A 24,370-nucleotide genomic window follows, 5' to 3' on the forward strand; every position below is an offset into this window, starting at 1 on the left:
CTTAAAAAAAAATCCTAAATAATTGTAGCAGGCATCTTTATTCACTTCCTCAGAATTCTTCATTGATCCCTGCCTACCTGCCTTCTTTTCTATCAGCATCTAGGTACTAACTTGGGAGAACTTTTTTTTTTTTTTTTTTTTTAAGTTTTTAGCTACTGTGGGGGGTGAAGTGAATGGAATTGACTTCACCTTCAGGCCCAGGGAAGGACCTTCTGCAAAGCTCATACTCTTGCTTACAATGATTCATTTCAGAGTAGATCTGTGACCTCCCACTTAAGTGGATGGCCTGAAGAGATGCTAAGTGAGATAATCTGGGAGAAATACCCCTGATGTTATTTGACTAGAGAAGTTCCTACTTTTTTGGGAACATCTTCCCAAACAATGTGGCAGGAGAATGTGAAGTCTAGAGGGGCTGTAGATCTTCGTGTTGTGGAGGAAGCCAGATAGAGGACAAAGCTGACCCAAAGGAGTTGCTGAGAACACTGAGAAACAGATACATGGTGGCTTCACGGATCAAGTCATGACTGAAGTCAACACTGAGTCTATACATTTATTTTTCCTCTTTATTTTATTTATTTATTTTGATTTGAGTCATTTGAGTCAGATTTCCTACTGTGAAACAAAAGCCTCATAACCAACAGTAAAGCATTCAGGATATTTTTTCCCCAGGTCCTTGATTTTTTTTTTTTTTTTTTCGCCTACCATCTTGGCCTGAAAAACCTTCTGATTTATAGACTGTGGGTTTAAAAAATCAGTCACTTCTGTTGTCCTTTTGAAATGTTGGTCTGATAGTATTGCTGTTACTTACATGTTACAATGAGACTACATTTGGACAGTTCACAGTACCAAATGAGGAACAGAATGTTAGAGGTTAGACAAGAGAATGAGATGTACTCTTTTGATCAGGAATATCTTAAAAAAATACTTAATAAATAGTATGTACTTAGAAATTGAATAACCTCAGAAGCTTTAGTTTCCAGGACACCATTTTTTTTGGGGTGTGTGTGTGAATATTTTCAAGTAATAGTTTTAGGTTTTTAGGCTTAAAAATTGAAAAGATTTCTGACAAGGCATGTTCTAGATAAAATTGTACCTCCTGAAGCAGGATAACCTGCTCCATAAAATGTTAAATTATGTTTTTAACTTAGCCATTTGTCATAGAAAGGGGTGGTAAATGTTTTTGATAACTATTTTTTTTAAGACTTTATTTGTTTGAGAGAGAGAGAGAGAGGAGCAGGAGGGAGGGAGAAGAAGAGGCAGAGACTCTCCAGTAGACTTCTCACTGAGCACAGAGCATGCAGGGCTTGATCTCACAACCCTGAGATCGTGACCTGAGCTGAAGCCAAGGCGGGTGCTCAACCAACTGAGCCAACCAGGTAGCTCAAGAGCATTGCATCTTATATTCTTTTCCAAATTTGAGATTTCAGTCACAAGTCTTATAAACCACAACATCTTACAAAATTACTATGTAGATTAAGACTTCCCAATGTCACTATATGAAAAAAGAAAGTGATTTCTTTCAAAACACTGATGGCGTCTGAACAAGAACCGTTTCTTAAATCTATTCTTTTATCTAGTAACACTACCAACATGTCTTGTCAGGTATTTGAGTTACCAGAATACCAGAAGGATCCTGTGACAAAGGAACAGTCAAAACAATACACAAAACATCTTTGTCCAAATTTACTCATTTTCCAAGGAAAGATGAGTTAGCTAACACTTGTGATCATGTAGCTCAGAAATCTAAAATAGCTTTTTCATAGAAGGCCAGATCTCCAAAACTTGAAATATAGAGAAGCTGGTAAACAGATCACTTAGGCTTACTGTTTTATTATTGTTTTAATTTAATTTGATGATTCAAATTAAGCATAAATAAAGATTTGATTGGATAGGTCTGTAGTCTATTTATTGGTTTTGTTAAGGGAAGTTTAAAGATAGAAGGGTATTTCCAGTAAAAAATATTCTCTGGGTTTGTTAAAATGAGAAAGAAAAGAAGAAAGAGAAAGAGGAAGAGAAAGAGGAAGGCAGGTCATGATTTCGGGATCCTAAGCCCTGTATCAGGCTCCATGCTCAGCAGGGAGTCTACTTCTCGCTCTCCTTCTGCCTCTCCCCTCCACCACTCACGCTCTATCTCTCAAATAAAGAAATAAAATCTTAAGAATGAAATAAAAGAAGCAGTGTTCTTTCTTGTAACATGAAATGCAGAAGGCAGCTGTTGAAGACGTGAAAACAGGGCTACTAGACAGATTAGTGACTTGTCTAAAGTTACACAGACAGTAAATGGCTGACCCTAATGTCTAGGCCCTTAGCCACAGAATAATAATTCTCAATTCTTGGGCACTTCCTTGAGCCAGGCAAGGCTTCACATGCAGTAACTTGACAGTAACTTCTCTTACTTATTTACTTACTTCTGTATGTCTTGTGCCCATACAATGTGCTATCTTCATAACTATTAGTTTAAGTAGACCCCCTGATGGGTCTAGATGACAGACTGGATTTTGATGGAAAGAATGCCAAGGATAAGTGCTGGGGAGAGGACAAGTTCTTGTGATGAAGTGAAGTGGAGATTTCTTTTTTAATTGTGGTGAGAACATTTACATGAGGTCTACCCTTCTTTACAACATTTTAAGTGTACAATACAATATGGTTAACTACAGGTACTCTGTTGTACAGAGGATCTCTAGAACTTATTCATCTTGCATGACTGAAACTTTATACTCATTGAAAAGCAACTTTCCATTTCCACATTCCCCCAGCCACTGGCATCTAACATTCTATCCTCCGCTTTTATGAATTTAACTATGTTAGGTATCTCCTATAAGTTGAATCATGCAGTATTTGTCTTTGTGAGATTGGTTTATTCCACGTAGCATAGCGTCCTCTAGCTTTATCCATGTTGCATATAGCAAGATTTCAAGAAGTACAGATTTTTTAATAAGAGTAACTGCCATCCACTGATGCTGGTGCTCATACTTCACAGGTTGTGGTACAGGTTGGATGCTTTCCCCCCTTCATTTATAACAAACCCTCTGGCTTTTAGCTGGGCACACCTGAAGAAGTGGTGTGTGCAACTTCCAGAAAATGTCCTTAAAGACTAGAAGCATGCTCTTCTTTTTTGCTTCTGTCCTCCTGCCTGGGATGGGACCTGAATGACTGGAGCTCCAGGAACCATCATATATCATGAGGGAAGCTTGGGAATTAGGCAATAAGGTAGAAGTAGCCTGACTTTTCTGATATTACAAAGGGCCACCTGTGTTCTGGAATGAATCTCTTTGGACACTTGCATGTGAGAGGAGTGAAGGAAATTTTCCTTGTTTAAACCACAGTTATTTTTGAAATGCTATTCATAGCTGAAATAAATCCCAACTAATTTACATATATAATTTCATTTTATCCTGACAATAACTCTCTGAGGTAGGTACTATGATTGTCTCTATTTGTAAGTGAAGAAATCAAGGCCCAGAGAACCTTAGTAACTTTCTCATGGTCACCCAACTATTGGAGGGTAAAGCTGGGATTCTAATACCCCCTCTTAGACATGAGAATGTATTCACCATTAGCCATTAGATTAATGGGACAAAAGGACCTCCACTGGTCTTATGTCTCTAGTTAGGGTCTCTTTCTAATAAGACTACATGAGAGGCCTGACCCCTCAGTGGTCCTCAGCACAGACAGGTAGGTCATTGCAAAGGTCTCATTACAGCAGATACCTAGTAGAGACCACAAGATGTTTGGTTAGGATGTATTGGTCTTTCTTACTGAATACTTAATTCAAACCGATTTGAACAATTAAGAAATTTGTTCGCTTACATAAAAGGAGAACCAGACATAGAGCAGTCTTCAGGGTTAGTCGATGAAGGAGATAAGTGAAGGTAACAAGAACACAGGCTCTTTCCCCCCTCTGCTCTGTGGTTCACAGCATCAGCTTCATTCAGAATTTGGTGCTTTCTGTGGTAACAAGAAGGCTGCTTATAGCAATCAGGATTATCTGTTTTCTTATTCCCATGTGGCAGAAAGAGAGAAGGCATTTCCTTGTTTTTCCTTTCAAATCGAGATAGAACTTTCTTACAAGCTTCCTGCTAACATTCGCCTGTCATCAATAGCAATTGGTTCTAGATGTAGTCTGAAGGGAAATGTCGACATATAAATGATAACTGAGGCCATGGGAGTGGAGGAGGTGCAGGGTTGCCTGCTGGCAAACAAATCATGTAAGCTTCAGAAAAGAAACTCCCTCTGGGCCAAATAATTGGAAATCTGCATGGCATCCCCAAGGCCAATGCTGCTCCTGCCTAAGGACATCACCTCCAACTAAATCCCCCTCCTCCTGGACCAGGTGCTTCTGTACAGGACATCCTCTCTCCATCAGATGTAGCAACAGAGATAAAATGGTCCAGGGGAGTGGTAGTCTGAGCAAAGGAGAGGTCCTTGCTCAAAACCACAAGGAAGATATTTTTTTTTTCCTTCTGCTGACTGGAATCCAGAACTATAGTGCTTCCCCCTGCTATGACAGGTCCACAGCAGAGCAGCTCTGGAACCTGAACCATCCTAAATACTGCCCCTTGGTGAACACCGCCCTCTCACTGCGTGCCACAATAAATGGTCGACTCCCATCCACCTGAATCCTAGGTCTTTCTCCTCTGAACCCTTTCTCAGATACATCCTTATCAGACAAAGAGACTTTGAAAAAGAGCCTGTAAGTGAGAAACAGAGACCAAGAAGATGAAACCGCAGCGTCAGGAGAGTGGCCGAGAGAATCGAATGCTTCAGTCTTAGAGTTTGCTAATGGTGTGTGGCTTGTCCCAGCCCTGTCTAATCTCCTTCCTCTCACATTGAGGGTATGCTGACAGAGTTCACCTAAGGGCCCAGTTGCCGGCATCTGGAAGGTGTTCTCCAAATACGACTTTGCTGTGTGGAGGGGGGCTGTTGACCCCTACCATCTGGTGCGTCTCTCTCTGAAACAGCGGAATGCATGGGATGCTGTCACTTTCCCCACGCACTGCTCCAAGCGTTCCCTCTGCCTCCTCCACCCAGCTTCACTTCATCTCTCCTCCCAAGATGCAGTGCTCCTCACCAGCCCCCACAAATTCTTTCTTGTCTTCCTTTTTTGGCAAAAGAGGGAGGATGTGGGGTAGAAGAGGTTACAGTCTCTACCTGTGTCTATAAAGGGAGGTCGCTGGCGGGAGGACTGGGAGAATAGTGCTCTGGTAGCCCCAACAAACGGTCCTCTGGTTTTGTGCCCAAAGGCAGGTACTGGGGAGAGAATTAAAATCTCATTCCTCTCAGACAGACAGTTTTGTTCTTTCTCAGGTTGTAAACCATGTGTCATCAAAAGCCCGTGATTCCTAAATTAGCTTCATGGCATGCTTGGGCAGATGAATTTCCACTTAGAATCTGGCAATGGATTGCCTGTCAATCATAGGTCTTGGTGTCATGCATTTTTCCTTTTACTGTCTTCATAAATACCCTAGGGGACATTGTGAGACATTGCTTCTGAGAATGCTTGCCGAAGTTCAATTAAAACTGGTCTTTGGGGGCGCCTGGGTGGCTCAGTGGGTTGAGCCGCTGCCTTCGGCTCAGGTCATGATCTCAGGGTCCTGGGATCGAGTCCCGCATCGGGCTCTCTGCTCGGCGGGGAGCCTGCTTCCCTCTCTCTCTCTGCCTGCCTGCCTCTCCGTCTGCTTGTGATCTCTCTCTGTCAAATAAATAAATAAAATCTTAAAAAACAAAACAAAACAAAACAAAACTGGTCTTTGCCACAGTATTTTGATAAGTGCATCTGTAAAGCCATACAATTTTTTTTTTCTGTTTAGAAATGAAAAGAAAAGAAAAGAAGTCTCATTACTGGTTTGACTAGATGCCTACTTAAATGACTAATGCCACCTCAGCTTAATTACTGATCTCCCTATTTGAAGTTAATATGCAATTTTTAAACCAACACTTTCTCTTCAGCACTAAAAAAACTGATGCCTGGCTTCTATATAAATTAAAAATATCTCAAGTGACTTGCCTCTAGCCATACCTCTTTAACAAAGCTTCCATGGTATCAGCACTTACTGTACCAGAAGGCCTTGTATCATCGACTCATATTTTAAATGTGTAAGAATTCATCTTCCCCTCAAACAAAGATTCCTCAAAGGCTAGAATTGTAATATATATAACACACATATATGTATTATACATATATAAATGTATATGACATGTAAAACATGTGTATATATGTATATAACATACACGTATTTAATACATATGTTATATATAATATATACATATTTGCTTTTACTCCTTCCAAAATATTGGTTGCATCTTCTGTCACATTTCTGTCCCTACTGATATCACTTTAGTTTCAGTTTTTATTTCTTCTTATCTGTACAATTGTGATTGTCTTTTCTTCTCATCTCAATTTACACTACATGAAGTAGCTAGATCAGACTTTTGGGGAATAATTCTCGTCTTGCTAGTCTCTTGGGCAAAAATGGTTTAAAAAAATTCCCTATATTTCTTTAACAATAAAGCTAAAGTTAATCTTTAGCAACATCCTTTTGGATATGCTAGGTCCTATGGCCTCCTAAATCTTATTTGATATTTTTCTAGCATTTTGAATTGTATGGCCTGAACTACTTTTCCAAAACTTTCTTCTCCCTTAGCTTCTAGAACAGCATTTTCTCTTGACTCCAGTGGTATCTCTGTTAATTACTCCTCATTGTCTTTTGCTGAACCTCAACATGTCTCTCAAATCTTGATATACTCTAATAGATGTTTGGTCTCTTCTGTTATCTTTCCATGTGACAGGCTCTTCCTGGGGAAGCTAACTTATTCTCCAGCACTAACTTGCATGTACACAGTGAGGACTCCAGAGTCTTAGTCTTCAGGCCTGACTTATCTACCTGGTTCCAAACGTGTTTTCAAATGTCTGGTGAAAAAAATCACATGCTTATGTCCTCCATTAAAATGATTCTTTCAATGGCTGAAGGTAGTTTCATTATTAAATCTTGGGGGAAAGTCCATTCTTCTTATATATGAATAACCTATGATTATAAATCAAATTTCCATAATGGATGAAGAAGGAAGAGAAATAGTGGCAAGTGGGCTTTCCTTTTGATTTTGGTACTTATTTACCATACAACCTTAAAAATGTCACTTAAACTCATGGGTCCTCAGTTTGATGTCTTAAAAAAATGGACTAATCAAAAAAAAAAAAAAAAGGACTAATCTAGTTGAGGCAACTCACGTGGTGGGAAATGGGCTGGGTCTGAAGTCTTGTCTTGGTTCTGTCCCAAGTGAGCAAAGTGATATTAGTGAGTCATTTTCCTTTCTAGTTCTTTGTTTCTTATGAAATAAGAAGACTGGATTAGTAATTAAAAGACCTGTTCTATGTACTGCTATCCTAGTATAAGTTACGTGTGATTGTGAAAACACCTTGCACACTGTTAGGCATTCTATGGTTCTAAGGTATCACTAAGAGTACAAACATTTGGTGCGCCAGGGTAGCACAGTTGGTTAAGCGATCGACTTTTGGTTTTGCTCAGCTCAGATCTCAGGATCATGAGATTGAGCCCCCTGTTGGGCTCCTTGCTCAGTCTGGAGTTTGCTTGAGTTCTCTCTCCCTCTCCCTCTGTCCCCCCACCTCCAGCTCTCTCTCAAATAAATAAACCTTGAAAAAAAAAAGCATAAACAATCAAGTTAACACTGAAGATGAGGGGCTAAATCATTAAGAACTGATAAGCTTCTGGGTCCTATTAGCATCTATAATGATGGAATCATTTGTGTTCATGAGCAAGTTTTAAGTTAGAATCACTGAATTACTATTTACCATCAGTATAATTACCAATATTTGTTGTTTATAATAATTTAATATTGATTGCATAATTATTAACAGTAGACTTCTAATACCGCATATTGTATTATATACATCTACTAAGAATATAGATGCCATTTTTTTTCCAACAAAAATTAGAAGGATTTTTAATTTTCAAGTTCTCTGAGAATGTAAAATTAACGCAACATAAATTGAAAGATCTAATCAATAAATTTAACAAGCCAAAATAATTTTGTTACATAAATTAACCCATTTATTATAGGCTAGCAATGTTTCAAACGGTGGCGCTTCTACTGGTCTTTCAACTCCTTCAGTCTTCTGATGGCAGACTTTACTGTCACAGCAGAAGTGGTGTTGTAGGTCCAGGCGCCACCAGCGACGGTTTTCATGCAGGAGCCACAATGCCAGATCCCCACAGCTCGTCTTTTCATCTTGGTTTTGCCACAGAAGGAGCAAGTGTACTTGGCGTGCTGGCTTATCTCAATCTTCTTCACCATCTTCCTGAGGGAGGCACCATAACGGTCCCGTATTTGCCCACGATTCCGACTTTCTTGGTGCGTTTAGCCATGTCGCCTCAAACTAGGTCTGAGCCCCGAGAGCTAGATGCCATTTTTTATTGTTTCTCTTCTAGTAGGTTGACTTTTAATAGATGTCAGTAAGCTTTTTTGTTTTAAGGAAATGAGATTATATACTACAAATTGAGCACAAAAATAGGAAAGTATAAAAATCTAGTAAGAGATAAAGGGAACTATATCCTTTAGATACCTTACAATACCATAAAAAGTTCAGTTACTATATGACACAGAATTCTCAAAGGTTTTAAAGGGGAAAACAGATTCTAACCCTTCTGGATTTATGTTACTTTCCTGTTCATATTTCCTGTTCCATTTAGACACCAGTGGAATGGTCAACAAAAGTTTTTGTCTTTTTTTCTAGATAATGGTTATAGAAAAGATTTGACTAATCACCCTTCCTCCCCCCAATTTCTAGTCTGGCCTGGAATGAACAGAGCTGTACACATGCACACATGCTCAACCTACTTGGAAATGAAACTAGTCCCTTTGGAAGTTTAACCACTTTAGGAAACTTATTTGACACTACATCTGTCATGATTTTATGCAATTTGGCACTTACATTATCTATAATGCTAATTTTATAATAAAGCAAGACAATTTTAAAACATCCTTATAAAAATCTGTGTTTCGTATGCATGATATTTACAATATACCTAAAATCTGTTTTCCATCTCATCAAAACTTATTTACTTCAGATGTTTGTTTTGTTTTCAATTCAAATTGCACATCTTTTCTATTTTATCATAGGAATGAAATTATCTGCCTTAAAAGATACACTCTTTTAATTTCCTTATCTATCTGGGCTATGCAGAAGGTGTTCCCTCTGAGACCTAGTCTATGAATTCCTCAATAATTCCTATCTCACTGATGAAGAATTCCAGGCAGGTTATTCATTAATTGTTGTCGTCAGTAACCTCACTCACAGTATTAGCTGTCAGATTCACTGCCAAGCTTCCTTTGTTACTGGCTTTAGTAAGACAAACCTTTGTTTATCTTTCATGACAGCTCATAGGCTGTCTTGGATGCCCTGCCTAGCGAGGAGGCGTGGAATGCCACCCTTCTTTACACGTTGTCATTCCTGATGCCGTGAACCATTTCTCAACTCTTACTTAGTCACTTCCTTTCAACTCCTGGGTAATGTTCATTGCATTTCTTGGGCTTGTTTGGGTAGCTAGGTAACACTGAGATGTGCAAATGGTTTCTTTACATTGTGATTTGCTTTCAATCAGAGTTTGCTGTTGAGAAGAGGTACCTGGGTTAAAGATTTATGAGACTGCTTTCAAGATCATTATCTTTTTGTGTTCCAGACTCTAGCTAACAAAAGATATTACCATCAGTCATTGACAGATCACTGGGACTTACCTAAATTTTGTTTAGGGTGATAGTCCCAGACTCTTGTCCTAGGACATGTTCAGGATCCAGGTAAAGAAACAGAGGAGGGGAATGGTGTTGTTATGACTAGACCTGGAAACCTTGTGCCATCTTTAGTATATTTGTGAGGTAGCAGTATGCATGACATCCGTGCAAGATGGTCTTTGAAATGGAGAAATTATGCATACATTTTTTCATCCAAGTTTGGGTGAGTAATAATGGATGGATAAGAAGAAATTAGGAATGAGGGGTGCCTGGTTCAGTCAGTTAAGTGTCTGATTCTTGATTTTGGCCCAGGTCATGATATCAAGATCATGAAATTGAGCCCTGCATTGGGCTCCATGCTGGTTGTGGAATCTGCTTGATATTCTCTCTCCCTCTTCCTCTGCCCCTCCCCCTACTCACATGCTCTTTCTAGAAATAAGTAAATAAATACATAAATCAATAAATAAAATCTTTAAAAAAAAAGAAGAAATTAGGAATGGAAGTCCAAGGAATGAGTAATATTTGTCTTAAATGACCTAAGAATGTTTTTTAAGCTGAATTAGAAATAAACAAGTGTGCAGTCTTTTGGTAAAGTCTAATATATACCATTTTTCTCTGGGATAGATTTGCTTGTTTATTCATTTAACAACATTTATTAGGCATCTTTCATGTGTCTCAACCTGTGTTAAACTCGAGAATAAAAGGGAATGTAAAACAGTTTATTTCCTCTGAGCAGTTCATAGTCTCATGAAAGGGCAGATATACATTTAAATGTGATATGATAGTGGTTGAACAGTCCTTCTTTAGTCTTGGTGTGTGGTCTTTCCCTTCTACTTCATCTGCCATCAGGGTGACGAAAGACTTTCATTCCTTTCAGGGTACGAGGCACACATATGAGTATTCTGGGCCATTGAAAAAGGTGATTTCCAATGTAGCACAATTAAGAAGGGGCTACCCTGGGGAGTGGAAAAGCCACACCCAAAGTGATGGGAAGAATACTAACTACTTCTCAGTTAGGGTGAGAGGTGTTGTTCTCTGGAGTTTTGAGGAAGTTCTGAAGACTTGGGTCACTTTGTAAGCCACAGCCTTGCCTGGTAATGGATGGCTCCCTAGAACTCTCCATATAATTGTCCTAACCCTGGATGGGGCTAGAGAGGATGCATGGAAGTTAGAAAGCCAATGAATGCATACTCTAAAGAAGGCAGTTGGGCCAATTGTGTCATCTTGGAATATAATTCTGTGCTACTTCTTTTGGGTCTCCATTTTGAATTTTTCTTTAAAGTGGTGGTTCTGTGGAAACTCTATGGCTGTCTGATGTTTCTCAGATAAATAAATGCATAAATAAAATATATAGGATTGCAAAAAACCACATTTAGGTTGAAATATCGTAATCAAAATATTTAAAAAAAGAAAAAACCAGTGACAGAGGAGACTTACACTTTCGGAAAGTTGGAATACATTTTCTTTTCCTTATTCCTCCCACTAAAAATAACTAAAAGCCCTGGACATTACATATGAAACAAACAAACAAAGACTCTGAAAGGTGGAGAGAAATAAAAGACCAGCTAGAGACTTTAGAGACCAAGGAATGATATGGTTGTGATTTCCCTAGATCGTCTTTTTGCCTTATGTATTCTAGACCTAAAGCTAAAAAACTGGTAACTCAGAAATGTCAACACATACAGGCAAAAAAGTCCCAACAGAAGCTTTCTTTCTTTATAACCAAAGGGTAAGGAAAGGGAAAGTCTAGCAAGACAGAAAACTTTAAACAGTAAGCATTCCACCCCAGCCAAAACCATAGGGAAAAAAAAAAAAATCTGTGGCCCCACCCACACCTATGCCGGCAAAGGCTGAGTGGGGACTGTAGTGGAGTTCTAGTGGAGAGTTGTGACTCCTACCCCTGCCCAGTGTAATGATAAACTTCTCTTCCCCTCAAGTAGCAACAGAGGCCAAGTGGGAAATTTGGACTTCTAGTCCACCTGAAATAATAAGGCAGCATCTCCCTTCTCCTGCTGGAACGGTGTCAGATGAAACCAGCTAAAACAGAAAGTTTCAATAGAACCCAGAGTCTCATAACATAGTATTCAGAATGTCCAGATTATTATACAAAATCAATTGTCACACCAAGAAATAGGCTAATCTCAGCTCAAATGAAAAAAAAAAAAGAGAGAGAGAGAGAGACAATCAGCAGATGCCAACAAAGAGATGACAGAAATGTTAAAGTTACCTGGCAAAGATATCAAAGCAACCTTTATAAAAATATTTCAGTAAGCAATTATGAACATACTTAAAACATAAGAAAAGTAGAAAGTTTCAGCAGAGAAATAGAAGATATCAAGAAGAACTGAATGGAAAAATTAGAAATGAAAAATACAAGAACCTAAATAAAAACATTCAATGGATGGGCCCAAAATTAGAATGGATGAGACAGAGGCAATAATCAATGACCTTAAAGATAAAATAGAATTTCTCTAGTTTAAAAGAGTAGAGAAAATGGAGGGAAAAAAAATGAACAGTGCCTCATATACTTGTGGGATTACAACAACAACAACAAAAAAATGAAGGCTGAGCACTTCCCAATTCAACAAGAACACTAAACCTATATAATCAAGAAGGCGAGTGGATCACAAAAAGGAAAAACCCATAGAAATCCACATCAAAATGTATCATACACAAACTTCTAAAACTAAAAAGCAAAATCTTGTAAGGAGTGAGAGAGAATGACCTTACTCATAGGGAGAAAGCAATTTGAATGACATGAGATTTATCAGAAATCATGGAAGCTGGAGAAAGTGGCATGTCATTTTTATGTGCTGGAAGAAAAGAACGGTCAACCCCAAATTCTATATCTAGGGCAAATGTCCTTTAGGAATGAAGGAGAAATCAAGACATTCTCTGATAAATGAAAACTAAGACCATTTGTCAGCATTAGAACTGCTCACAGTTCTTATCTCATGAAAGGAAGGGGAAGACAGGCATACTGATAACCAATTCAAAACATTAGCAAAAGAGATGGTGTTAGACTCACACTATGGAATACTACTCAGTAATAAAAGGAAAAGCCACTGATACATGCAGTATCTTGAAGAATCTTCATAGTATTATGTTGAGTAGAAAATCCAGTCCCCAAAGGTTATACACTGTAGGATTCCATTTATATGACATTCTAGAAATAACAAAGTTATAGAAGTGGAGAGATTAGTGATTGCTAGGGTTTAAGGATGGAGTAGGGTGGCAGGGAAGTTTGCATGACTATAAAAGGGCAGCACAAGGGATCTTTGTGAAGATAGAAATGTTCTGTATCTTGACTGTATCAATGTCAGTATCCCCGTTATGATATTTTACTATAGTTTTGCAGGATGTCACCATTGGGGAAACTGGGAAACTGAGAATACACAGGATCTCTCTGTATTGTTTCTTGCAATCGTAGGTGAGTCAACAATTTCTCAAAATGTTTACTTAAAAAACTGTAATAGAATAATATATGTGCTTCTTTATTCACACTTTAAACTTTTTTAAAGTTTCTAGCAGTAAGTCTAATTACTATTGGAACTTGGAAGTAATGATGAATGCAAACAATGTTTCAAAATAGCTTCAACAACTCTAATGTGACATAAAAATATCTGTACTTTGTGACAGTCACATGTCTTGCTACTTGTTGTTTGTTAGATTCATAGATTCTAGGTTCATTAGATTCATAATGGAAGGAAATGCTAAATTTACTTGGAAGTTAGTGAAAATAAAGATGTAATTCTTTCCTATCCAAGGATACAGACCCCCAAAAGGTCTAAAAACAGGTTTTGAACATCAGCTCAATGAGAATGCTTCTGATTGACAAGAGAAATAAGATTAATGTTTGGGGATAGATTTCTCAGTGAGAAGGCTATATTCTCTGAGCTTGGACCTAGTTGGTGGGGATATGGCTAAGATGGACCCAAAAGGTCAGAATCATTGGTAAATATGGAACACCTTATGGTGCCTCCCTCAAGAAAATGGTGGAGAAAATTGAAATAAGCCATCATGCCAAGTACACTTGCTTCTTCTGTGGCAAAACCAAGATGGGAAGAAAAGCCATGGGCATCCAGCAGTGTGGTTCCTCCATAAAACAGTTGCTGATGGTCCCTGGACCTACAACACCACCTCTGCCCTCATAGTAAAGTCTACTACAAGAAGACTGAAAACCTCGAAAGACCAGTGAAAGCTCCACCATTGAAGCTCCACCATTTGAAACATTACTACCTTATAATAAATGGGTTAATTTATGGAACAACAACAACAAAGCTATTATGGAGGTGTGAACAAATAACTTGGGAGATCAGAAGTATTTGCTCTGCCTCAGGTTTGTCTGTGAAGTTTTAAAGAGATCAAAGTTTTGACAAGAATTTGAAGAGGGAATAAGGAAATCTCAGAGGAAATAAGGGCATTTCAGACAAGAAAACAATGTGTGCCAAGACCTAGGGTGTGGAGCCACCTGAGAAGCTCATGCTGTCAAGGAGTATTGAGATGTCTGCTTTGACGCAGGCCAGGATGCCTTAGTAGAGACTAAAGGGGATAATTTAAGAAACTATCAAAGAAAACTGGAAAGGTAATTGAACCAGAATGAAAAGACCCTGCTAATAGATCTGAAGCTGATTGTATAAATGATACAGGGTTGCTGAACAGGCTTTCCTCGATGGAGAAATGAAGGTGGAGATCAGATTTAATTTGAAAAAGGGAAGGGGAGTTAAATTTGGATGCCTCCGTGTGCCAGCCCAGTGTTAAGCATGATGCATACAATGCTTCTTAGATTTCTTAGCACGGTTTCTAACGTTGACATAACTTACAAGTAAATAATCTGATAGAGCTTCAGTATCATCCCAGAGGCTGAACAACTAATTAAAATGGTGAATCAAGATGACAACTGGAGTCTGATCCATCTTTCAGCTCCATGTTCTTTCCACCCCTTTCCTCAAGTAGAATGAATGGGAGTGAGGCCAGTCTGAAGGTGAGAACTTTCAGCAGAATGCAGTAAGGAATCCAGCTTCGAGGTGGTGAGAGCCTGCCCAAAGGCAGACTGTCTTCAGGGAATTGTTTGTTTTTTAAGAAAAATGGTATTACCCTGGAATTACTTAAATGCTATTGTTACTGGGTTCTTTGTGGAAATTTAAGGAGTAGAGCTTCGAGGGGAAATCTCTGAGGTTTAGTGACTCAGTAATGTGAGTGGGTGAGGTTTCTAACCCTCATAAAAAGGTATATAGTGGCAGGTTTTCAACCCAGGGGATGGAGTGGGTGGTGATAATGTCAGCTACATGATAGGGCACTAGGGAGAGAAGCAAGATGCCACCTGAGGAAATAAACCATTAAGAAATAATCAGAAGGACAGTAGCCTGGAGTATGAAAATGACATTAGCAAAAAAAAAAATGTGGGTACCCTAGAATCCTTAGTGATTTGAGAAATGCCTCAAGGGATTCTTAATTTTTAGAACTTAAAAAATACTGAATGCAATATGTTATTGGTTCAGAAATGATCCTTTCTATGGATAAAAATTATTTTGGAATTAATAAGAAGTTATGGCTTAGCTAACACAAGTTTTAAGGCTCTTATTTAAAGAGGAGTTGTTGGGTGCCTGGGTGGCTCAGTGGGTTAAGCCGCTGCCTTCGGCTCAGGTCATGATCTCAGGGTCCTGGGATCGAGGCCCACATCGGGCTCTCTGCTCAGCAGGGAGCCTGCTTCCCTCTCTCTCTCTGCCTGCCTCTCTGTCTACTTGTGATCTCTCTCTGTCAAATAAATAAATAAAATCTTTAAAAAAAAATAAAGAGGAGTTGTTGTTGTAAAGCAGAGCTGGGCTTTGGTTTAATCGGTCAGTCTACACAAGTTCAGGGAGCATATAACAACACTACACAGCTAAAATACGCCTTCCCAGACCATCCTGTCCCTTCCCTATCTGACCATTTAGTTTATTTCTTTCTTAGGCATTTGTCATAATCTGGAATTATCTCGTTTATTCACTTGTTCAGTAACTATTGACTGCAGTGGAATGTCCATTCCACAGGGGCCGGAAACCTCTCTCTTTTATTCAGCATGGTGTCCCCATTGCCTCGCACACAGTAGGTATGCAGCAAGTTTTTGTTGAATGAAGGATTGGAGGCAAAGATTGATAAACTGGTGTGCCTGGGGAATGTGAGTTGGGTCTTGAAAAATATATAGGATACAGGTAGAATAAATGGAGTAGGAGGCTTGTCCAGACAGAAGGCCAATATGAGTGAAATGATGTTGGCTTTGCTTTTGGGGATAGGGAGGAGAGAAGATGGATGAAAGCAGTGATTTTTATGTTAGATTGTTTGGGAAAAAAATTAAAATTATAAGGATAGGGATAGATTTCAGGAATATCCAAAGCCAAGCAGGATTTTAGAGTCAGAAGAGATTTTAGAGACCCAGTCAAGTGTTTACAGATGAAGGAGTTGAGAGGGGACAATGCCCAGGTTAACCAGGCAGTTAATGCTGTTATGACCAGATTCTCATTCTGTTGACTTCTAATCTAGTGCTCTTTCTATGCTACTCAGGAAATACGGAGGCGATGAAACTTTCTGAATGAAGCACGATATATAGTTAAATTGGTATTTATGAGGAATAATCTGCTTCCATATGTAGGATGAGTTGGAAAAAGGAAATTCCAATTTCTTTTTTTTAAAGATTTCATTTATTTATCTGACAGACAGAGATCACAAGTAGGCAGAGAGGCAGGCAGAGAGAGAGAGGAGGAAGAAGGCTCCCTGCTGAGCAGAGAGCCCAATGCAGGGCTCAATCCCAGGACCCTGGGATCATGACCTGAGCCAAAGGCAGAGGCTTTAACCCACTGAGCCACCCAGGCACCCCAGGAAATTCTGATTTTAAGAGAACAGGCAACAGCCCGAGAAGTAATATTGGCCTGACACAAAGAAGGCCTAGATAATGATGGTAGAGGAGTAGAAGGAGAAGGGCAATAATCACTGAAGGACAAACAGACAGAACTAAAACAGCAGAATAAATTTTGTTACTCTAAAAGGCCTTTTGTGATAAAATATTTAATACTTAGAATATTTTTGTTCAGGGATACCTGGCTGGCTCAGTCTAGAGCATGTGACTCTTGATCTCGGGATAGTGAATTTGAGCCCGATGCTGGGTGTAGATTGCTTAAAAATAAAATCTTTAAAAAAAAAAAGAATATTTTTGTTCAGTCCCACCTAGAATATTTACATGTTTTGCTTTTAAGTTTTGTAGAATGCATGTTGAGCAAGGAAGTATTTATTTTTGTAACAGGTTGTACAAATTCAGAAGAAATGCATGTTGTTGTCTAAATAGTTGGAACACAAAAATCATATGTTAACATAAGGCCTATATTAAATCATATCAGCAATAACTAAAGACTCATGAAATGAAAGATACAGCATTGAGAACTGTTTTCACCAAACTTGAAAGCTTTGATTTTCCTGTTAATGATAATAAATGATTTCTATTTTGCATTAAAAGCTTACAAATGTCTTCCACATGAATTATATCTTTTGACTCCCCCCCCCCCACCCGCCACCAGAACTTGAGGCTAAGAGATGAGCTGAATGAGAAAACTGTGACTCATAGAAGTGACATTTCCACACACAAAACTTTAGGAAATGGAACTACAAATCAAATTTCTATAGCTATTCCTTGTATTAGACTTATTTTCTCTTTTAATACTTTCCAGCCATATTTAAACTGATAAAGACAATTCATGCAGTCAGGATAAAAATCATGTGTGTTCTGGGTTTTATTTAGCAGTGACCTATTTTGTGACATCCCCAAGTGCTTACTGAATCATAGACTGTCTCTTCTGTCACTTCGGAACAATATCCAAAACAAGTTCCTCTCAGCATTGTGTAATGGACATTGCCAATTGACCACACAGTTTCAGCTCCTCCTTTCTAACAAAACCCCAAGTTGTTTCAGCTACCTGTTGCTTCCTTAGGCATGATCTCACTTCTAGACTAAAGAGTTGTATTGGATCCTGGTGATTCCATACCCTTGACCCATGATCATTCAAAAACCGAGTGTTAAGCCAATCCGTTTATGATTTCTTCTATGGATTGTGACAAGTTGATCTAATTAGATTTAAGAAATAAACATTTTTCCCTATCGTTGGAGGAGCAATCTTTTGGTGTCCATTGCTACCCTTGTTAATGGCAACCATTTTGTGACCATGATAGAAGCCACTGTGTTGACACAACTGAAGTATTAGAGGAGGACTGAGTGAAAGGGAGTGCCGAATAACAGCAGGAGATCAGGGTGCACCAGGATTGGTATCTACCCTAGCTTTGAATTTGTGTATTTTCATGCCAGTTTGATTGGGGTTTTCTAATACCTGCAGACAACATCATCCCAGTGCTAGATGTAAGCAAGGATAACATATGTTAACATAAGGCCTATATTAAATCATATCAATAATAACTGAAGACTCATGAAATGAAAGATACAGGGTTGAGAATAATCCATCGAAGCTAAAGTTCCCCTGATGGTAGGGACCATAGATCTTGTCCATTGCTCTGTTGGGTACCTGGATGCATATTGTTGAATGCATGAAAACACTATTCTAATTCTAATAATTCTAGGGGAACCTGAATGGCTCAGTCTGTTGAGCATCTGACTCCTGATTTTGGCTCATGATCTCAGGGTTGTGGGGTCGAGCCCCACATTGGACTTGGAGCTCAGCACAGAGTCTGCTTGAGATTCTCTCTCCCTCTACCCCTCCCTCCACTTGTGCTCTCTTTAAAACAAAACAAAACATAAATAAATTTTTAAAAAGTTATAATGAGCACAGGAGTCGGTTATTTTGAGAAATTGACTCACTCAAGTCAGGGTTTTCATATTAACTGAGTTAGTGGTCTTCCAGTCAACAATAGCTTTTGATCTAGACAATACTTTTGTCTAGAAAATAATGCAAAGCAGTGTTATTAGATAACTCTTAAATAAATAATATTATTACTAAACATTGTTTGCTAGCACTTCTGTAAGTATTTTGCATGTATCAATCCATTTATTTAAAAAAAAATTAAAAGAACAAAAAAACCTGTAAGGCAGTCTGATATTCCTCTGCTTTCGACTTGAGAGACAGTGAAGTTCGTGCCTGGCTGGCTGAGTAGGAAAAGCATGTGACTTTTGATCTCAGGGTTATGAGTTCAAGCCCCATGTTGGGGGTAGAGATTACTTAAATAGGTAAAACTTCACAAAAGAAAGTTCCATAATATGTCCATGTTTGGTCACACAGCAAGTAAGAGAGGTGGCATTTGAATTGTGGTAATCTAGCTTCATTGCCTTCATACGGGAAATAGAAGATACTTTTCCCAATTAAAGGCAACATGGTGGTGAAGAATTTTGAGAACCGCTGGCTATGAAATGTATTTGGGCATTGGAAAAAAATAAGAAAGTATAAATTCATTCTAGTTTGTGATCTATCATCTAGATTCAACCTTTATTGCTATGAGGTCCAATAAGGTGGACACATGTGTCTACTGAACCCTTGAACTGTGACTAGTGGGCATTTGAATATGCTGTAAGTATAAACACACATCAGATGTAATAAAACTTAATTTGAAGACTTAATTTTGAGGACTTAATAAGAGAAAAATATATAACATACCTCTTTAATAATTTACTATATGAATCACATGCCACAATGATAGTACTATTCTGAGTATACTGGGTTACATAAAATACACTGTTAAAATTAACTTCATTTATTTCTTTTTGCATCTTTTAAAGATTTTACTTATTTATTTGACAGACAGAGATTTGACAGACGGAGATCACAAGTAGGCAGAGAGGCAGGCAGAGAGAGAGGAGGAAGCAGGCTCCCCGCTGAGCAGAGAGCCTGATGTGGGGCTTGATCCTAGGACCCTGGGATCATGACCTGAGCTGAAGGCAGAGGCTTTAATCCACCGAGCCACCCAGGTGTCCCATCTTTTTGCATCTTTTAATGCGGCTTTAAAACTAAAAATTTTGCATCTTTCAATGAGGCTATGAAATGTAAACTAAAAATTATATATGTGGCATATTATTTTTTTACTGGATAGCACTACTTTCCTGATTTTATCTTTGATGTTGTTTCTGGGCTCTTTCTACATTCTCTGGATTTAAAAAAAATGACTCAAAGTTCAGAGATACTTCATCAACATTAACATTTTCAGTAGTAGATGGATTATTGACTTTTTTTCTAAAAATAGTTGTATGAAGACCAAAATTATTTTTGAAATTATTGTTACTAGCTGTCCTACAACGTTAATCGTCTTACTCGCACTTTTGTGGAATGTTACAGGGTTTACAAAGTTCTGGAATCTGAAACAGAAGTAGAAGAACTCACAAAGGGGTAGAATTTTAAGTCCTGACACTGAGGTTACCATGCTCAATGGCCACTTCTGTGAAATCACTCTGTATGAGAATGCCCTGGTTTGTGCCAAATGGAAATTTAACGTCATAAACTTCAGTGCTAGAGGGCAAAGTTCAACCAAGCACCACCTGCTTGTGAAAGCAAAGCTTTATATCTGGTTTTTCTCAGACTCTAGCACAGGTCATGTAAACTGCACATTTTCTTGGTGTTTCAGTATTGCAGTTTCAAAATGCACTTATTATAGAAAATTTGTGGTTGTGTTCTGAGGCTAAAGACTGAGAGAATCATTTGCGACGGACGTGGAATGGGCCTCTGAGATTGTAAGTTGCAAATGAATTAAAAAAGAAAAAAAGGCAAAACAACAATCAAGAAAACCAAGTTACTTTTTACCCCATAGCAGACGGCAGCAAATAGTTTCTTCTCACTTTCCTATTTGGGTCTTCTCTCTTTTTCATTATTTTGACTTTGATATAACGTCTGTACATGTCTAAGTTACACACCAGCTAAATAAACACACAAGTCTCACTCCTAAGGGAAGTTTCCATATAGGTCAGTGCAGTTTTTAAACCATATAAATATCAGATTAACTTGGGATTCCAGAAAATCTAATGTTAGGATCTTATCCAAGATCCACATAGTTTAGTTTTTTTCCCTCCTCTAAATTTGCAAGGCAAAATGTAGAGACAAAATAAAAAGCTTTGCAGACTCCTTAAAAAAGTTTTTTTATGAATGAGCTTAGCAAATTCAAATGGAATCATTTATATCACTGCTTGTAATTTTTTTTTTCACCGCATGCATTTTTATGGAAGAGTTTGAGAATCAATCAATGAGCTGATCAGTTAATCAATGATCAATGGATACTGAGTATCCTTCATGTTTGGAACCTTACTATTACTCTGAAAGTTAAGTAAAATAAGCCAAAATGGTACCGTGATTGACCATTTAGTTGGAAGATAAGACTGACACACCCTTGACAACCTTGCATAGAGGTGAAACTTGATCTGAGCCTTGAGAAAAGAGTTAAATTTAAAGGAAGGCAGAGCAGTTCTAAACATGGGGGATAATTTGATCTAATAATGGGAGAAAAATAGTGTATCTCAGGAACAATAAGAGAATCCAGCATTGATTGCTTCTGGATGGTGAAACTAAGACTGGATAGGCAGAAAAAAACAAAGAATTTTTATCTGTAGGTATTGGAGTTTCCTCTGATTTGGGAGATACCAGAGAGTTTGCATATTTTCTGGTTGGAAGAGTGATGTGAAGACATCGATGTTCAAATGGCCATCTAGTGAATGAATTAGAAGCAGGACACCGAACCTGAGGTCTACCCGGGTCCAGGGGAGGGAATGACAACCATGGTGTGTAAGCTTGGCTGTAGGAGAAGGGAAAGATGCCTGGGATAAACTGAAGGAAGATTCCGTAGAGCCTGATGACTAGGCTGGTTGATCATCTTACCGAAATCCATTTTTAAGAAAAATAAAGTGTAGCTTTTAGGTTTGAGCTTGAGCTCCCGGCCTTTCTTTTCCTGTCCTTCTCGGTAGTTGACCATTTCTTCTGCTCCTTCACATCTTTCTTGCCCAGAGAAACCTTGGTAAAGGCTTGCCAAAAAACCGAATCAACAAAACAGCTTTCAAATATACATCCTCACAGAATCTATCTGCGTACAAAAATGTCATAGTACTATACAAGACCTAATCTTACTTTCCCCTTAGGTTAACCCATTTCTCCACCCTGAGTACTTTCCCCTCCATCCTTATTAAATTGACTCATTCTTTAAATCTCATCAAAAAACGCCACTTTACTTTGTTCCTCGACAGATTCTAACTATAAGTATTTGCATTTTTCTTTTGGTAATTAATCACCAATCATAGCCCCCCTGATGTTTTAACTTTTGTACATTATTCCGTAAGCCATATATATTTTTTAAGTTGGTTCCCTTCCCAGGATAGAGCTGAATGTGAGGCTTGAACTCCCCACCCTGAGATCTAGCCCTGAGCGGAGATCAAGGGTCAGACACTGAACAGAGCCACCAGGTGCCCCTTATTTTGTGAGATACTTAATGAGCACCTCTTGGAGGACAAGCTGTGTATCTTACATGTCTTTATATTTATTTCCTCCATGGCATAGACTTGTGTTCTGCGTAGCGTAGGCGATGTCTAATTTATTAACATCACATTGGATTATTTATTGGGTGGCATTGTCCTGGTTTAGGTGCATGGCATTTCTTGTCTGGGCTATTAGTGCTGTCTCCTGGCTCATCTCCCTGCCTCCAATTTATCCTCCAAATTTGCTGCCCAAGTTATTTTTATACATTTTAGTTGAGATTCGTGTCTGTTGCCTCAGAATAAAATCCTAACCTTTAATATTCAAAAACCTTCTATCACCTGGTCCTGGGCTTCACTTCTACACCCATCCTGGGTCCTATTCTCCACACAGAGTGCAGTCTGGTCATGCTGGACCATGGGCCCAAAATGGCTAATATCAGTACTTTGTTGAATCCTGTCACCTTGAGCTGGAAGGGACCTCTTACCCTACAAGTGATTCCTTTTATTTAGTTAGTTTTTTTTGCCCTTCAGGTCATAGGCGACACTCTTTTGGGCTGTTATTGTCACCTCAGGCAACTCTGTGCTACTCTTTAGCTAGAATGCCAAAAATAAACCTCATCTCCTTGCTACTGACAACAACAGGAAAACTTGTTTTCCAGAGTTGTCAAAAGGCATCTAAGCCAGTACACAGAAATGTCCGTGAAGGTCAAAGCTCACTGTTTAATAGTGGTGAAGTCCCTTAAGTCAGACTAACTCCTTTTTTTACTCTGTGATGGGACTAACACAGGAAAACAAAGTTAGAAACAGGCTAGTGCCTGGTAGAGGGTGGGGCTTTCTTAAAGTCCAAATGCACAATGCACCCCAGCTGTAAGAGACTCCCTGCCGGCCCTGACCAAACATTGTGGTAAAACAGACAAACGCACCAACAAACCCTCTACCAAAGACTCATTTCCTCTGAAATTTTGAGTGATCGCTCTAAGCCACGTCATTGAAACTCATCTGTTGCCTCCCTATGTTCACATGGCAGAGAATACACAATTCTTCAATTTCTTCAGTGGGACTGCATGAGATTGCTGTATTTTGAAATGCTCCTGAGCTTAAAATCTTTGAAAAAATGAAATACTATCAAAATGAATAGGCTGTGGATCTTAAATGTACGAACTCGGAGAATCTGGAGCCTTAAGTGATATTTATTTGTGGAGGTATGTGGCTTCTAATCTTCAATCTATTTCTGTTTGTTCCACACCAGAGAACATTGGAAAATACCACCTGAATAAAGCCTGTGCTTTTAACGGCCCTGAAAAAGTCAAAACCCTTGTTTTTTGTTACTGTAATCTGGCCTCTTCTTAGATTAAAGGCCAAAAGTTATAGAGAACATGCTGAGTAAGAGGTAATTATATTTTTGCCAAAGGAAAAACTCTGCAGATATTTTCAGACATTTGAGCCAATGTGCCTTTTAAAACTTTGTAGTATTTCCTTGTGCATCGGTAGATACTTGTTTCATCAAAATTTATTTATAAGACCTTTTAATACTCGTTCGTTTATTCAGCAATGATTTATGTTGCTTCCGCTGTGTGTCAGGCAAGGTGCTAGGTGTTGGGATTCAGCAATGAACAGCAAAAGATACTGCCCTCAAATTGTGCTATCCACAGTCTGGGGGAGGAGTCATAGGATTATCAAATAATCGTACCAATTAATGAGAATTCTATTAGCGCTCTAAATTAGACAATCTGGTGTTATGAGAATGTCTAAAAAGGGATTTGACCTAGATAAGGAGGTAAGGAAAAGCTCCCCTAGGGAAGTGACAATTGCACTGATCTATGAATGATGAGTGAGAGCTAAAATTGCATTCCCTGCAGAGGGACTATTACGTGCAAAGGCTCTGTGGACCAGTGTGCATGCTACCTGCAGTGGGAACGGAAGTGGGTCAGTGCAGCCAGCAGAGCTGGGGAAATGTGGCGAAGACGAGGTTGGAGTGGAAGGAGGGTTCAAACTGTGCAGGTGCTAGGCCATAGTAGGGATAATGCCTTTATCCTAATTGTTTGGAAGACCTGTCAAGGGTTTATAAGCAACAAGAGACAAGATCAAGCTTATGTTTGAAAAGGATTCCCAGAATTAAAAAGCAGGGAACACATGGAGTGTAGGGGTAAGAATGAGGGGAGTCTTGACATGCATCAGATATTGGCATCTTTGATGAGGGTG

At 38.8% G+C, this 24,370-nt stretch overlaps 2 pseudogenes; one reads left to right on the top strand and one right to left on the bottom strand.

Annotated features, from left to right (window-relative positions):
- Positions 1-8,028: 8,028 nt before the first annotated feature.
- Positions 8,029-8,384, bottom strand: LOC125085914 (60S ribosomal protein L37a-like; annotated as a pseudogene).
- LOC125085589 (60S ribosomal protein L37a-like) lies at positions 8,383-13,945 on the top strand (annotated as a pseudogene).
- The last annotated feature ends 10,425 nt before the right edge of the window (positions 13,946-24,370 follow it).

This window comes from Lutra lutra, chromosome 15 (assembly GCF_902655055.1).
Source record: "Lutra lutra chromosome 15, mLutLut1.2, whole genome shotgun sequence".
NCBI lineage: Eukaryota > Metazoa > Chordata > Mammalia > Carnivora > Mustelidae > Lutra > Lutra lutra.